Source organism: Tachypleus tridentatus, chromosome 13 (genome assembly GCF_004210375.1).
Source record: "Tachypleus tridentatus isolate NWPU-2018 chromosome 13, ASM421037v1, whole genome shotgun sequence".
Classification (NCBI taxonomy): Eukaryota; Metazoa; Arthropoda; class Merostomata; order Xiphosura; family Limulidae; genus Tachypleus; species Tachypleus tridentatus.
In genome coordinates, this window is record NC_134837.1 from 11094117 (window position 1) to 11109587 (window position 15471).

The window sequence follows — 15471 nt, forward strand, 5'->3', positions numbered from 1 at the left end:
AAGTCACATTCATCTTAATTTATATGTATTTATACTTACTAAGACTGTTAAAACCATGAAGTCACATTCATCTTAATTTATATGTATTTATACTTACTAAGACCGTTAAAACCATGAAGTCACATTCATCTTAATTTATATGTATTTATACTTACTAAGACCGTTAAAACCATGAAGTCACATTCATCTTAATTTATATGTATTTATACTTACTAAGACCGTTAAAACCATGAAGTCACATTCATCTTAATTTATATGTATTTATACTTACTAAGACAGTTAAAACCATGAAGTCACATTCCACCCTTATCCTTCTCCATAGATCACAAACTACAAGCACAACAAAACAAAAAACTGACACAGCTTTAAAACAAACTAAGCATTTAGTTTTCCAAAACAAAGTTTCAATCCATGTAGCAAACTTAAAGAATATTCCTAGCCATATACTGAACCAAAACAAATAGTTAGAAGATTTTGGCTCATCTGACAACCCCATTTCTATATGTATTTTCCTGGATGTTTTAGTATATGTAGCCATCTCAGACTGAAAGGATCTGAATCAAAAAAATATTTTTAATAATGTGTGAGCCTGTACCCATACACACAACACACACATGCTCTGATGACTTAGTTAATATCTCAAAAGGGAGCATCTAGGAATTTAAATCTAGCTATTTGCAGTTCTACATCTTATAGAGCAAATTTAAGAATAATTTAACATGAAATAAAATGAGCCTAATATCAAAGCGTTATAAAAACTCATAACAATATAAGTATTTTTTTTAAATGTCATTTTGTAATCTACGTAAACACAAAACTTTCACTGTACCAATGAGACCTTTAATTATACACAGAGTTAAACATGTGTATCTTACAACACTCTTGTAACCTGTACAACAACATAAAACCCAACCATGACACTTAATAACATTTACGTATACACAAGTACGTGATAAAGCAAAAACAGATAAAAATATATGATGTCAGAACTACATGAATAAGCAATTTTTGTGTTAAAAAGTATCCAATAACACTTTTTAACACAAAACACATGTAACTAACTTACTATAACTATTTCTAGGTTTATAGGAAACAAGTATTAATTGATATCATATCTATGGATCTTACATGAAAGCAATTTTAGCTAAATAAGCATTCCCATGGAAAGTTGAAAATGAAAATACATATAAGTAGTGAATACATACACATATAAATACATGTATGTTTAGCTGCATGTGATTTATTACTGTCAAAGTCTGGGGTGGGGAAAACATTAATATATGTATACCTTTGAAAATAGTTTTTAAAACATTTTAGGGTGATTATTTGTTTGTTTGTTGTTAAGCACAAATTACACAGCTGACTAACCTGGCTGTGCCCACACAAATAAATCAACCACACCCAGCTGTGTGTGTGTGTTCAGAAGGGTAAGTGAGTTGCCACTTTAGATAGATTTATAGCTGGTATATATGCCATGAGGTACTTACTACAGTATTACTTAACAGTAACTAGTAAGATGTGTGATTAAAACAATGAGAAATAAATTAATTGTTTTTATATTTCAGTGGTTATTTCCAAATCAATCAATAAGTAAATTATTCTATATTAAAGTACAGAATATTACTACTCAACAGTCCAGTAATATCAAATCAAATTACAAAGAAGGACTGCATCAAAACCAGAGAATCAAAATCTCTGACTGATGTTATTTTAATAAACAAAAATAAAAAAATGATGCACAAATTAAAAGGATTCCCAAGCTATAATGTGTGAAATAATATGTACCCTAGGGTTTGGCTGAAACTTAGGACACACATTGCAGTGGGGATACACAGTCTTATCAGTCTTAGCCTCCGTTCACCAATCTCCCATGAAGTTCATAAATAATAATTAAATAATCAAATGAAATAGCATTAGGAGAACAAGATGTGGGTACTCAGGCCCACAATGTCTCACATCTATATCACCCTTCACTGCACGCGGACAGTTATGGGAAGGTGTTAGAGAAACAAGATGTGGGTACTCAGGCCCACAATGTCTCACATCTATATCACCCTTCACTGCATGCGGACAGTTATGGGAAGGTGTTAGAGAACAAGATGTGGGTACTCAGGCCCACAATGTCTCACATCTATATCACCCTTCACTGCACGCGGACAGTTATGGGAAGGTGTTAGGAGAACAAGATGTGGGTACTCAGGCCCACAATGTCTCACATCTATATCACCCTTCACTGCACGCAGACAGTTATGGGAAGGTGTTAGGAGAACAAGATGTGGGTACTCAGGCCCAGAATGTCTCACATCTATATCACCCTTCACTGCACGCAGACAGTTATGGGAAGGTGTTAGAAGAACAAGATGTGGGTACTCAGGCCCACAATGTCTCACATCTATATCACCCTTCACTGTACACGGACAGTTATGGGAAGGTGTTAGGAGAACAAGATGTGGGTACTCAGGCCCACAATGTCTCACATCTATATCACCCTTCACTGCACGCGGACAGTTATGGGAAGGTGTTAGGAGAACAAGATGTGGGTACTCAGGCCCACAATGTCTCACATCTATATCACCCTTCACTGCACGCGGACAGTTATGGGAAGGTGTTAGAGAACAAGATGTGGGTACTCAGGCCCACAATGTCTCACATCTATATCACCCTTCACTGCACGCTGTCTGTTATGGGAGGGTGTTAGAAGAACAAGATGTGGGTACTCAAGCCCACAATGTCTCACATCTATATCACCCTTCACTGTACACGGACAGTTATGGGAAGGTGTTAGGAGAACAAGATGTGGGTACTCAGGCCCACAATGTCTCACATCTATATCACCCTTCACTGCACACGGACAGTTATGGGAAGGTGTTAGGAGAACAAGATGTGGGTACTCAGGCCCACAATGTCTCACATCTATATCACCCTTCACTGCACGCAGACAGTTATGAGAAGGTGTTAGGAGAACAAGATGTGGGTACTCAGGCCCACAATGTCTCACATCTATATCACCCTTCACTGCACGCAGACAGTTATGAGAAGGTGTTAGGAGAACAAGATGTGGGTACTCAGGCTCACAATGTCTCACATCTATATCACCCTTCACTGCACATGGACAGTTATGGGAAGGTGTTAGGAGAACAAGATGTGGGTACTCAGGCCCACAATGTCTCACATCTATATCACCCTTCACTGCACGCAGACAGTTATGAGAAGGTGTTAGGAGAACAAGATGTGGGTACTCAGGCCCACAATGTCTCACATCTATATCACCCTTCACTGCACGCAGACAGTTATGAGAAGGTGTTAGGAGAACAAGATGTGGGTACTCAGGCTCACAATGTCTCACATCTATATCACCCTTCACTGTACCCGGACAGTTATGGGAAGGTGTTAGGAGAACAAGATGTGGGTACTCAGGCCCACAATGTCTCACATCTATATCACCCTTCACTGCACACGGACAGTTATGGGAAGGTGTTAGGAGAACAAGATGTGGGTACTCAGGCCCACAATGTCTCACATCTATATCACCCTTCACTGCACGCAGACAGTTATGAGAAGGTGTTAGGAGAACAAGATGTGGGTACTCAGGCCCACAATGTCTCACATCTATATCACCCTTCACTGCACGCAGACAGTTATGAGAAGGTGTTAGGAGAACAAGATGTGGGTACTCAGGCTCACAATGTCTCACATCTATATCACCCTTCACTGCACATGGACAGTTATGGGAAGGTGTTAGGAGAACAAGATGTGGGTACTCAGGCCCACAATGTCTCACATCTATATCACCCTTCACTGCACGCAGACAGTTATGAGAAGGTGTTAGGAGAACAAGATGTGGGTACTCAGGCCCACAATGTCTCACATCTATATCACCCTTCACTGCACGCAGACAGTTATGAGAAGGTGTTAGGAGAACAAGATGTGGGTACTCAGGCTCACAATGTCTCACATCTATATCACCCTTCACTGCACACGGACAGTTATGGGAAGGTGTTAGGAGAACAAGATGTGGGTACTCAGGCCCACAATGTCTCACATCTATATCACCCTTCACTGCACGCGGTCTGTTATGGGAGGGTGTTAGAAGAACAAGATGTGGGTACTCAAGCCCACAATGTCTCACATCTATATCACCCTTCACTGTACACGGACAGTTATGGGAAGGTGTTAGGAGAACAAGATGTGGGTACTCAGGCCCACAATGTCTCACATCTATATCACCCTTCACTGCACATGGACAGTTATGGGAAGGTGTTAGGAGAACAAGATGTGGGTACTCAGGCCCACAATGTCTCACATCTATATCACCCTTCACTGCACGCAGACAGTTATGAGAAGGTGTTAGGAGAACAAGATGTGGGTACTCAGGCCCACAATGTCTCACATCTATATCACCCTTCACTGCACGAGACAGTTATGAGAAGGTGTTAGGAGAACAAGATGTGGGTACTCAGGCTCACAATGTCTCACATCTATATCACCCTTCACTGTACCGGACAGTTATGGGAAGGTGTTAGGAGAACAAGATGTGGGTACTCAGGCCCACAATGTCTCACATCTATATCACCCTTCACTGCACACGGACAGTTATGGGAAGGTGTTAGGAGAACAAGATGTGGGTACTCAGGCCCACAATGTCTCACATCTATATCACCCTTCACTGCACGCAGACAGTTATGAGAAGGTGTTAGGAGAACAAGATGTGGGTACTCAGGCCCACAATGTCTCACATCTATATCACCCTTCACTGCACGCAGACAGTTATGAGAAGGTGTTAGGAGAACAAGATGTGGGTACTCAGGCTCACAATGTCTCACATCTATATCACCCTTCACTGCACATGGACAGTTATGGGAAGGTGTTAGGAGAACAAGATGTGGGTACTCAGGCCCACAATGTCTCACATCTATATCACCCTTCACTGCACGCAGACAGTTATGAGAAGGTGTTAGGAGAACAAGATGTGGGTACTCAGGCCCACAATGTCTCACATCTATATCACCCTTCACTGCACGCAGACAGTTATGAGAAGGTGTTAGGAGAACAAGATGTGGGTACTCAGGCTCACAATGTCTCACATCTATATCACCCTTCACTGCACGCAGACAGTTATGGGAAGGTGTTAGGAGAACAAGATGTGGGTACTCAGGCCCACAATGTCTCACATCTATATCACCCTTCACTGCACGCAGACAGTTATGAGAAGGTGTTAGGAGAACAAGATGTGGGTACTCAGGCTCACAATGTCTCACATCTATATCACCCTTCACTGTACCCGGACAGTTATGGGAAGGTGTTAGGAGAACAAGATGTGGGTACTCAGGCCCACAATGTCTCACATCTATATCACCCTTCACTGCACACGGACAGTTATGGGAAGGTGTTAGGAGAACAAGATGTGGGTACTCAGGCCCACAATGTCTCACATCTATATCACCCTTCACTGCACGCAGACAGTTATGAGAAGGTGTTAGGAGAACAAGATGTGGGTACTCAGGCCCACAATGTCTCACATCTATATCACCCTTCACTGCACGCAGACAGTTATGAGAAGGTGTTAGGAGAACAAGATGTGGGTACTCAGGCTCACAATGTCTCACATCTATATCACCCTTCACTGCACATGGACAGTTATGGGAAGGTGTTAGGAGAACAAGATGTGGGTACTCAGGCCCACAATGTCTCACATCTATATCACCCTTCACTGCACGCAGACAGTTATGAGAAGGTGTTAGGAGAACAAGATGTGGTACTCAGGCCCACAATGTCTCACATCTATATCACCCTTCACTGCACGCAGACAGTTATGAGAAGGTGTTAGGAGAACAAGATGTGGGTACTCAGGCTCACAATGTCTCACATCTATATCACCCTTCACTGCACGCAGACAGTTATGGGAAGGTGTTAGGAGAACAAGATGTGGGTACTCAGGCCCACAATGTCTCACATCTATATCACCCTTCACTGCACATGGACAGTTATGGGAAGGTGGATACTCTTCCTTCTTTTTTTCTCCAAAGTACAGAAGAATAAAAAAAAACATAATATATTAATGAAGTGTGTTAGATTGATTGTACTGATTCTGGTTATACCCAGTGTTATGGTGTGGTTACATAGACAAATGTTTGGAGTTGTATACTAATACTCTCTCTCTCACTAAAGTAGCAACAAGATCAAAAATAACATTTACAAATGTAGTGGCTTAGAATCTACATAATGGAACATACACTGAAGTTCAACCACTTAACTAGGACCATGGCTAGTGTGAGAGGACTGTATAAAATGGTTTTACTACAGTTAATGAGCCTCTTATCATGTTAAACCATGAACTGAGGTACATATAGAGGACATGAAATGCAGAACCTGGATATGTGGAAATTAAAGATTACTGTCTAATGGGTAAGAGTGGGTGTGTCAACAGTGAAAAATAGGCACTGGTTGTGTGTTGGTGAAAACTATGACTGGTTGTGTGTTGACATTTAAAATTATGACTGGTTGTGTGTTGACATTTAAAATTATGACTGGTTGTGTGTTGGTGGTGAAAACTATGATGCTGATTGTGTGTTGACATTTAAAATTATGACTGGTTGTGTGTTGGTGGTGAAAACTATGATGCTGATTGTGTGTTGACATTTAAAATTATGACTGGTTGTGTGTTGGTGGTGAAAACTATGATGCTGATTGTGTGTTGACATTTAAAATTATGACTGGTTGTGTGTTGGTGGTGAAAACTATGATGCTGATTGTGTGTTGACATTTAAAATTATGACTGGTTGTGTGTTGGTGGTGAAAACTATGATGCTGATTGTGTGTTGACAGTAAAAATTATGACTGGTTGTGTGTTGGTGGTGAAAACTGACACTGACTGCTTGTTGACAGTAAAAATTACAACACTGATTGTGAGTTGACAGTGAAACTATGACAATGATTGCATGTTAACAGTTAAGATTACAACACTGGTTGTGTGTTGAAAGTGAAACTATGACTGTATTGACAGTGAGAACTACGACACTGATTGCATGTTGACTGTGAAAACTACGACACTGATTGCATGTTGATAGTGAAAACTATAACACTGCTTGCATGTTGATGGTGAAATTATGACACTTACCGTGTGTTAATGGTGAAAACTATGACACTTACTGTGTGTTAATGGTGAAAACTATGACACTGTTTGCGTGTTGACGGTGAAATTATGACACTTACTGTGTGTTAATGGTGAAAACTATGACACTGATTGCGTGTTGACAGTGAAAACTATGACACTGATTGTGTGTTGACAGTGAAAACTATGACTGAATGTGAGTTGATGGTGAAAATTATGACTGAATGTGAGTTGATGGTGAAAATTATGACTGAATGTGAGTTGATGGTGAAGACTAAAACTAATTACTTGGTACCCTCTATAAAGGGGTCTCAAGGCTCTGTCATGATGTGGGTGTATTACTTCTGGTATGGACTTGGTCCAACAGTAGTTGTCAAGGGTCATCTTACTGCCAATAAGTACCTGGACACCCTACACTTCTAGGACTCTGGCAGTTTCGTGGAAATGAACCATTGACCTTTAAATAAAACAAGGTTCTTTGTTGCTGTTTTCAGAAACTGAGATAAACATGCTACCATGGCTGATCCATAGTCCTAATGTACATTGTACATTGATAACAACTCCATGCCTTAACTTGTACACTTCATGATAAATAGCTCTAGAGACAGTATGACAAGTGTTGACAGAGAGGAGAGACCAAAGAAACTTGAACTTTACAGTAATGATGGAACCTATATCCCAAACATAATAAGCACACAGATGGCTGAACACCTTTGGCCATATATAAAAAACTTTAATCTATGGTAATCTGGTAGCTACAGATAACCGAACATAAAAAATTCATGTACGATGAATACTTTCAGACTTTAATGCGGTACAAAATAACAGAGGAGTGAGTTGCAAGCAAAATAAGTGTTGAATAAGCACAATCATTGTATGAAGAAAGTTACCTAACAAAAAAAGGAGTAACTCTGACATGAAGAAAGTTACCTAACAAAATAAAAGGGGCAACTCTGAAATGAAGAAAGTTACTTAACAAAATAAAAGGGGCAACTCTGACATGAAGAAAGTTACTTAGAAATATAAAAGGGACAACTCTGACATGAAGAAAGTTACTTAGAAATATAAAAGGGACAACTCTGACATGAAGAAAGTTACTTAACAAAATAAAAGGGGCAACTCTGACATGAAGAAAGTTACTTAGAAATATAAAAGGGACAACTCTGACATGAAGAAAGTTACTTAACAAAATAAAAAGGACAACTCTGACATGAAGAAAGTTACTTAGAAATATAAAAGGGACAACTCTGACATGAAGAAAGTTACATAACAAAATAAAAGGGACAACTCTGACATGAAGAAAGTTACTTAACAAAATAAAAGGGGCAACTCTGACATGAAGAAAGTTACTTAGAAATATAAAAGGGACAACTCTGACATGAAGAAAGTTACTTAACAAAATAAAAGGGGCAACTCTGAAATGAAGAAAGTTACTTAACAAAATAAAAGGGGCAACTCTGACATGAAGAAAGTTACTTAACAAAATAAAAGGGGCAACTCTGACATGAAGAAAGTTACTTAACAAAATAAAAGGGACAACTCTGACATGAAGAAAGTTACTTAACAAAATAAAAGGGGCAACTCTGAAATGAAGAAAGTTACTTAACAAAATAAAAGGGGCAACTCTGAAATGAAGAAAGTTACTTAACAAAATAAAAGGGACAACTCTGACACAAAGAAAGTTACTTAACAAAATAAAAAGGGCAACTCTGGTGTGAAGAAAGTTATTTAACAGTATAAAAGAGGCAACTTGTGTGACGAAAATAACCTAATACAATAAAAGGCAACAACTCTGCTCATTGCTGGATTCCCAACAATATTATACTGTATTGTTTATAAACTACTCTTTAATCCACCTTCCTTATGTTATTATACTGTCTTCTTTATGAACTACTCTTTAACCCACCTTCCTTATGTTATTCTACTGTCTTGTTTATAAATTACTCTTTAACCCACCTTCCTTATGTTATTATACTGTCTTGTTTATAAATTACTCTAACCCACCTTCCTTATGTTATTACACTGTCTTGTTTATAAACTACTCTTTAATCCACTTTCCTTATGTTATTATACTGTCTTGTTTATAAACTACTCTTTAACCCACCTTCCTTAAGTTATTCTACTGTCTTGTTTATAAACTACTCTTTAACCCACCTTCCTTATGTTATTCTACTGTCTTGTTTATAAATTACTCTTTAACCCACCTTCCTTATGTTATTATACTGTCTTGTATATAAACTACTCTTTAACCCACCTTCCTTATGTTATTATACTGTCTTGTTTATAAACTACTCTTTAACCCACCTTCCTTATGTTATTATACTGTCTTCTTTATAAACTAATCTTTAACCCTCCTTCCTTATGTTATTATACTGTCTTGTTTATAAACTAATCTTTAACCCACCTTCCTTATGTTATTATACTGTCTTGTTTATAAACTAATCTTAGAACCACCTTCCTTATGTTATTATACTGTCTTGTTTATAAACTACTCTTTAATCCACCTTCCTTATGTTATTATACTGTCTTGTTTATAAACTACTCTTTAATCCACCTTCCTTATGTTATTATACTGTCTTGTTTATAAACTACTCTTTAACCCACCTTCCTTATGTTATTATACTGTCTTGTTTATAAACTACTCTTTAATCCACTTTCCTTATGTTATTATACTGTCTTGTTTATAAACTAATCTTAGAACCATCTTCCTTATGATATTATACTGTCTTGTTTATAAACTGTTCTTTAATCGACCTTCTGACATTATTATACTGTCTTGTTTATAAACTATTCTTTAATCCACCTTTCTTATGTTATTATACTGTCTTGTTTATAAACTACTCTTTAACCCACCTTCCTTGTGTTATTATACTGTCTTGTTTATAAACTACTCTTTAATCGACCTTCTGACATTATTATACTGTCTTGTTTATAAACTACTCTTTAATCCACCTTCCTTATGTTATTATACTGTCTTGTTTATAAACTACTCTTTAATCCACCTTCCTTATGTTATTATACTGTCTTGTTTATAAACTGTTCTTTAATCGACCTTCTGACATTATTATACTGTCTTGTTTATAAACTATTCTTTAATCCACCTTTCTTATGTTATTATACTGTCTTGTTTATAAACTACTCTTTAATCCACCTTCCTTATGTTATTATACTGTCTTGTTTATAAACTACTCTTTAACCCACCTTCCTTATGTTATTATACTGTCTTGTTTATAAACTACTCTTTAACCCACCTTCCTTATGTAATTATACTGTCTTGTTTATAAACTACTCTTTAATCCACTTTCCTTATGTTATTACACTGTCTTGTTTATAAACTACTCTTTAATCCACTTTCCTTATGTTATTATACTGTCTTGTTTATAAACTAATCTTAGAACCATCTTCCTTATGATATTATACTGTCTTGTTTAAAAACTACTCTTTAATCCACCTTCCTTATGTTATTATACTGTCTTGTATATAAACTACTCTTTAACCCACCTTCCTTATGTTATTATACTGTCTTGTTTATAAACTAATCTTAGAACCACCTTCCTTATGTTATTCTACTGTCTTGTTTATAAACTAATCTTAGAACCACCTTCCTTATGTTATTCTACTGTCTTGTTTATAAACTAATCTTAGAACCACCTTCCTTATGTTATTCTACTGTCTTGTTTATAAACTAATCTTAGAACCACCTTCCTTATGTTATTATACTGTCTTGTTTATAAACTAATCTTAGAACCACCTTCCTTATGTTATTCTACTGTCTTGTTTATAAACTACTCTTTAATCCACCTTCCTTATGTTATTCTACTGTCTTGTTTATAAACTACTCTTTAATCCACCTTCCTTATGTTATTATACTGTCTTGTTTATAAACTACTCTTTAATCCACGTTCTTTATGTTATTCTACTGTCTTGTTTATAAACTACTCTTTAATCCACCTTCTGGCATTATTATACTGTCTTGTTTATAAACTACTCTTTAATCCACCTTCCTTATGTTATTATACTGTCTTCTTTATAAACTATTCTTTAATCGACCTTCTGACATTATTCTACTGTCTTGTTTATAAATTACTCTAACCCACCTTCCTTATGTTATTATACTGTCTTGTTTATAACCTAATCTTTAATCCACCTTCCTTATGTTATTATACTGCCTTGTTTATAAACTACTCTTTAATCCACCTTCCTTATGTTATTCTACTGTCTTGTTTATAAACTACTCTTTAATCCACCTTCTGGCATTATTATACTGTCTTGTTTATAAACTACTCTTTCATCCACCTTCCTTATGTTATTATACTGTCTTGTTTATAAACTACTCTTTAACCCACCTTCCTTATGTTATTATACTGTCTTGTTTATAAACTATTCTTTAATCGACCTTCCTTATGTTATTATACTGTCTTGTTTATAAACTATTCTTTAATCGACCTTCTGACATTATTATACTGTCTTGTTTATAAACTACTCTTTAATCCACCTTCCTTGTTATTATACTGTCTTGTTCATAAACTACTCTTTAATCCACCTTCCTTATGTTATTATACTGTCTTGTTTATAAACTATTCTTTAATCGACCTTCTGACATTATTATACTGTCTTGTTTATAAACTATTCTTTAATCGACCTTCTGACATTATTATACTGTCTTGTTTATAAACTACTCTTTAACCCACCTTCCTTGTGTTAATATACTGTCTTGTTTATAAACTACTCTTTAATCGACCTTCTGACATTATTATACTGTCTTGTTTATAAACTACTCTTTAATCCACCTTCCTTATGTTATTATACTGTCTTGTTTATAAACTACTCTTTAATCCACCTTCTGACATTATTATACTGTCTTGTTTATAAACTACTCTTTAATCCACCTTCCTTATGTTATTATACTGTCTTGTTTATAAACTACTCTTTAATCCACCTTCCTTATGTTATTATACTGTTTTCTTTATAAACTGTTCTTTAATCGACCTTCTGACATTATTATACTGTTTTCTTTATAAACTACTCTTTAATCCACCTTCTGACATTATTATACTGTCTTGTTTATAAACTACTCTTTAATCCACCTTCCTTATGTTATTATACTGTCTTGTTTATAAACTACTCTTTAATCCACCTTCCTTATGTTATTATACTGTCTTGTTTATAAACTACTCTTTAATCCACCTTCCTTATGTTATTATACTGTTTTCTTTATAAACTACTCTTTAATCCACCTTCCTTATGTTATTATACTGTCTTGTTTATAAACTACTCTTTAATCCACCTTCCTTATGTTATTATACTGTCTTGTTTATAAACTACTCTATAATCCACCTTCCTTATGTTATTATACTGTCTTGTTTATAAACTACTCTTTAATCCACCTTCCTTATGTTATTATACTGTCTTGTTTATAAACTGTTCTTTAATCGACCTTCTGACATTATTATACTGTTTTCTTTATAAACTACTCTTTAATCCACCTTCTGACATTATTATACTGTCTTGTTTATAAACTACTCTTTAATCCACCTTCCTTATGTTATTATACTGTCTTGTTTATAAACTACTCTTTAATCCACCTTCCTTATGTTATTATACTGTCTTGTTTATAAACTACTCTTTAATCCACCTTCCTTATGTTATTATACTGTTTTCTTTATAAACTACTCTTTAATCCACCTTCCTTATGTTATTATACTGTCTTGTTTATAAACTACTCTTTAATCCACCTTCCTTATGTTATTATACTGTCTTGTTTATAAACTACTCTATAATCCACCTTCCTTATGTTATTATACTGTCTTGTTTATAAACTGTTCTTTAATCGACCTTCTGACATTATTATACTGTCTTGTTTATAAACTATTCTTTAATCGACCTTCTGACATTATTATACTGTCTTGTTTATAAACTATTCTTTAATCCACCTTTCTTATGTTATTATACTGTCTTGTTTATAAACTACTCTTTAATCCACCTTCCTAATGTTATTATACTGTCTTGTTTATAAACTACTCTTTAACCCACCTTCCTTATGTTATTATACTGTCTTGTTTATAAACTACTCTTTAATCCACTTTCCTTATGTTATTACACTGTCTTGTTTATAAACTACTCTTTAATCCACTTTCCTTATGTTATTATACTGTCTTGTTTATAAACTACTCTTTAATCCACCTTCCTTATGTTATTATACTGTCTTGTTTATAAACTACTCTTTAATCCACCTTCTGACATTATTATACTGTCTTGTTTATAAACTACTCTTTAATCCACCTTCCTTATGTTATTATACTGTCTTGTTTATAAACTACTCTTTAATCCACCTTCCTTATGTTATTATACTGTCTTGTTTATAAACTGTTCTTTAATCGACCTTCTGACATTATTATACTGTCTTGTTTATAAACTATTCTTTAATCCACCTTCCTTATGTTATTATACTGTCTTGTTTATAAACTACTCTTTAATCCACCTTCCTTATGTTATTATACTGTTTTCTTTATAAACTACTCTTTAATCCACCTTCCTTATGTTATTATACTGTCTTGTTTATAAACTACTCTTTAATCCCCCTTCCTTATGTTATTATACTGTCTTGTTTATAAACTACTCTTTAATCCACCTTCCTTATGTTATTATACTGTCTTGTTTATAAACTGTTCTTTAATCGACCTTCTGACATTATTATACTGTCTTGTTTATAAACTATTCTTTAATCCACCTTTCTTATGTTATTATACTGTCTTGTTTATAAACTACTCTTTAATCCACCTTCCTTATGTTATTATACTGTCTTGTTTATAAACTACTCTTTAACCCACCTTCCTTATGTAATTATACTGTCTTGTTTATAAACTACTCTTTAATCCACTTTCCTTATGTTATTACACTGTCTTGTTTATAAACTACTCTTTAATCCACTTTCCTTATGTTATTATACTGTCTTGTTTATAAACTAATCTTAGAACCATCTTCCTTATGATATTATACTGTCTTGTTTAAAAACTACTCTTTAATCCACCTTCCTTATGTTATTATACTGTCTTGTATATAAACTACTCTTTAACCCACCTTCCTTATGTTATTATACTGTCTTGTTTATAAACTAATCTTAGAACCACCTTCCTTATGTTATTCTACTGTCTTGTTTATAAACTAATCTTAGAACCACCTTCCTTATGTTATTCTACTGTCTTGTTTATAAACTAATCTTAGAACCACCTTCCTTATGTTATTATACTGTCTTGTTTATAAACTAATCTTAGAACCACCTTCCTTATGTTATTCTACTGTCTTGTTTATAAATTACTCTAACCCACCTTCCTTATGTTATTATACTGTCTTGTTTATAACCTAATCTTTAATCCACCTTCCTTATGTTATTATACTGCCTTGTTTATAAACTACTCTTTAATCCACCTTCCTTATGTTATTCTACTGTCTTGTTTATAAATTACTCTAACCCACCTTCCTTATGTTATTATACTGTCTTGTTTATAACCTAATCTTTAATCCACCTTCCTTATGTTATTATACTGCCTTGTTTATAAACTACTCTTTAATCCACCTTCCTTATGTTATTATACTGTCTTGTTTATAAACTACTCTTTAATCCACGTTCTTTATGTTATTCTACTGTCTTGTTTATAAACTACTCTAACCCACCTTCCTTATGTTATTATACTGTCTTGTTTATAACCTAATCTTTAATCCACCTTCCTTATGTTATTATACTGCCTTGTTTATAAACTACTCTTTAATCCACCTTCCTTATGTTATTATACTGTCTTGTTTATAAACTACTCTTTAATCCACGTTCTTTATGTTATTCTACTGTCTTGTTTATAAACTACTCTTTAATCCACCTTCTGGCATTATTATACTGTCTTGTTTATAAACTACTCTTTCATCCACCTTCCTTATGTTATTATACTGTCTTGTTTATAAACTACTCTTTAACCCACCTTCCTTATGTTATTATACTGTCTTGTTTATAAACTATTCTTTAATCGACCTTCTGACATTATTATACTGTCTTGTTTATAAACTACTCTTTAATCCACCTTCCTTATGTTATTATACTGTCTTGTTCATAAACTACTCTTTAATCCACCTTCCTTATGTTATTATACTGTCTTGTTTATAAACTATTCTTTAATCGACCTTCTGACATTATTATACTGTCTTGTTTATAAACTATTCTTTAATCGACCTTCTGACATTATTATACTGTCTTGTTTATAAACTACTCTTTAACCCACCTTCCTTGTGTTAATATACTGTCTTGTTTATAAACTACTCTTTAATCGACCTTCTGACATTATTATACTGTCTTGTTTATAAACTACTCT

General features: G+C 34.8%; 1 protein-coding gene across 2 annotated transcripts in view; it reads right to left on the reverse strand.

Annotated features, from left to right (window-relative positions):
* LOC143237342 (protein Aster-B-like) overlaps positions 1-15471 on the reverse strand; it is a 65748-nt gene that overhangs the window by 27185 nt on the left and 23092 nt on the right. The window lies entirely within an intron of this gene.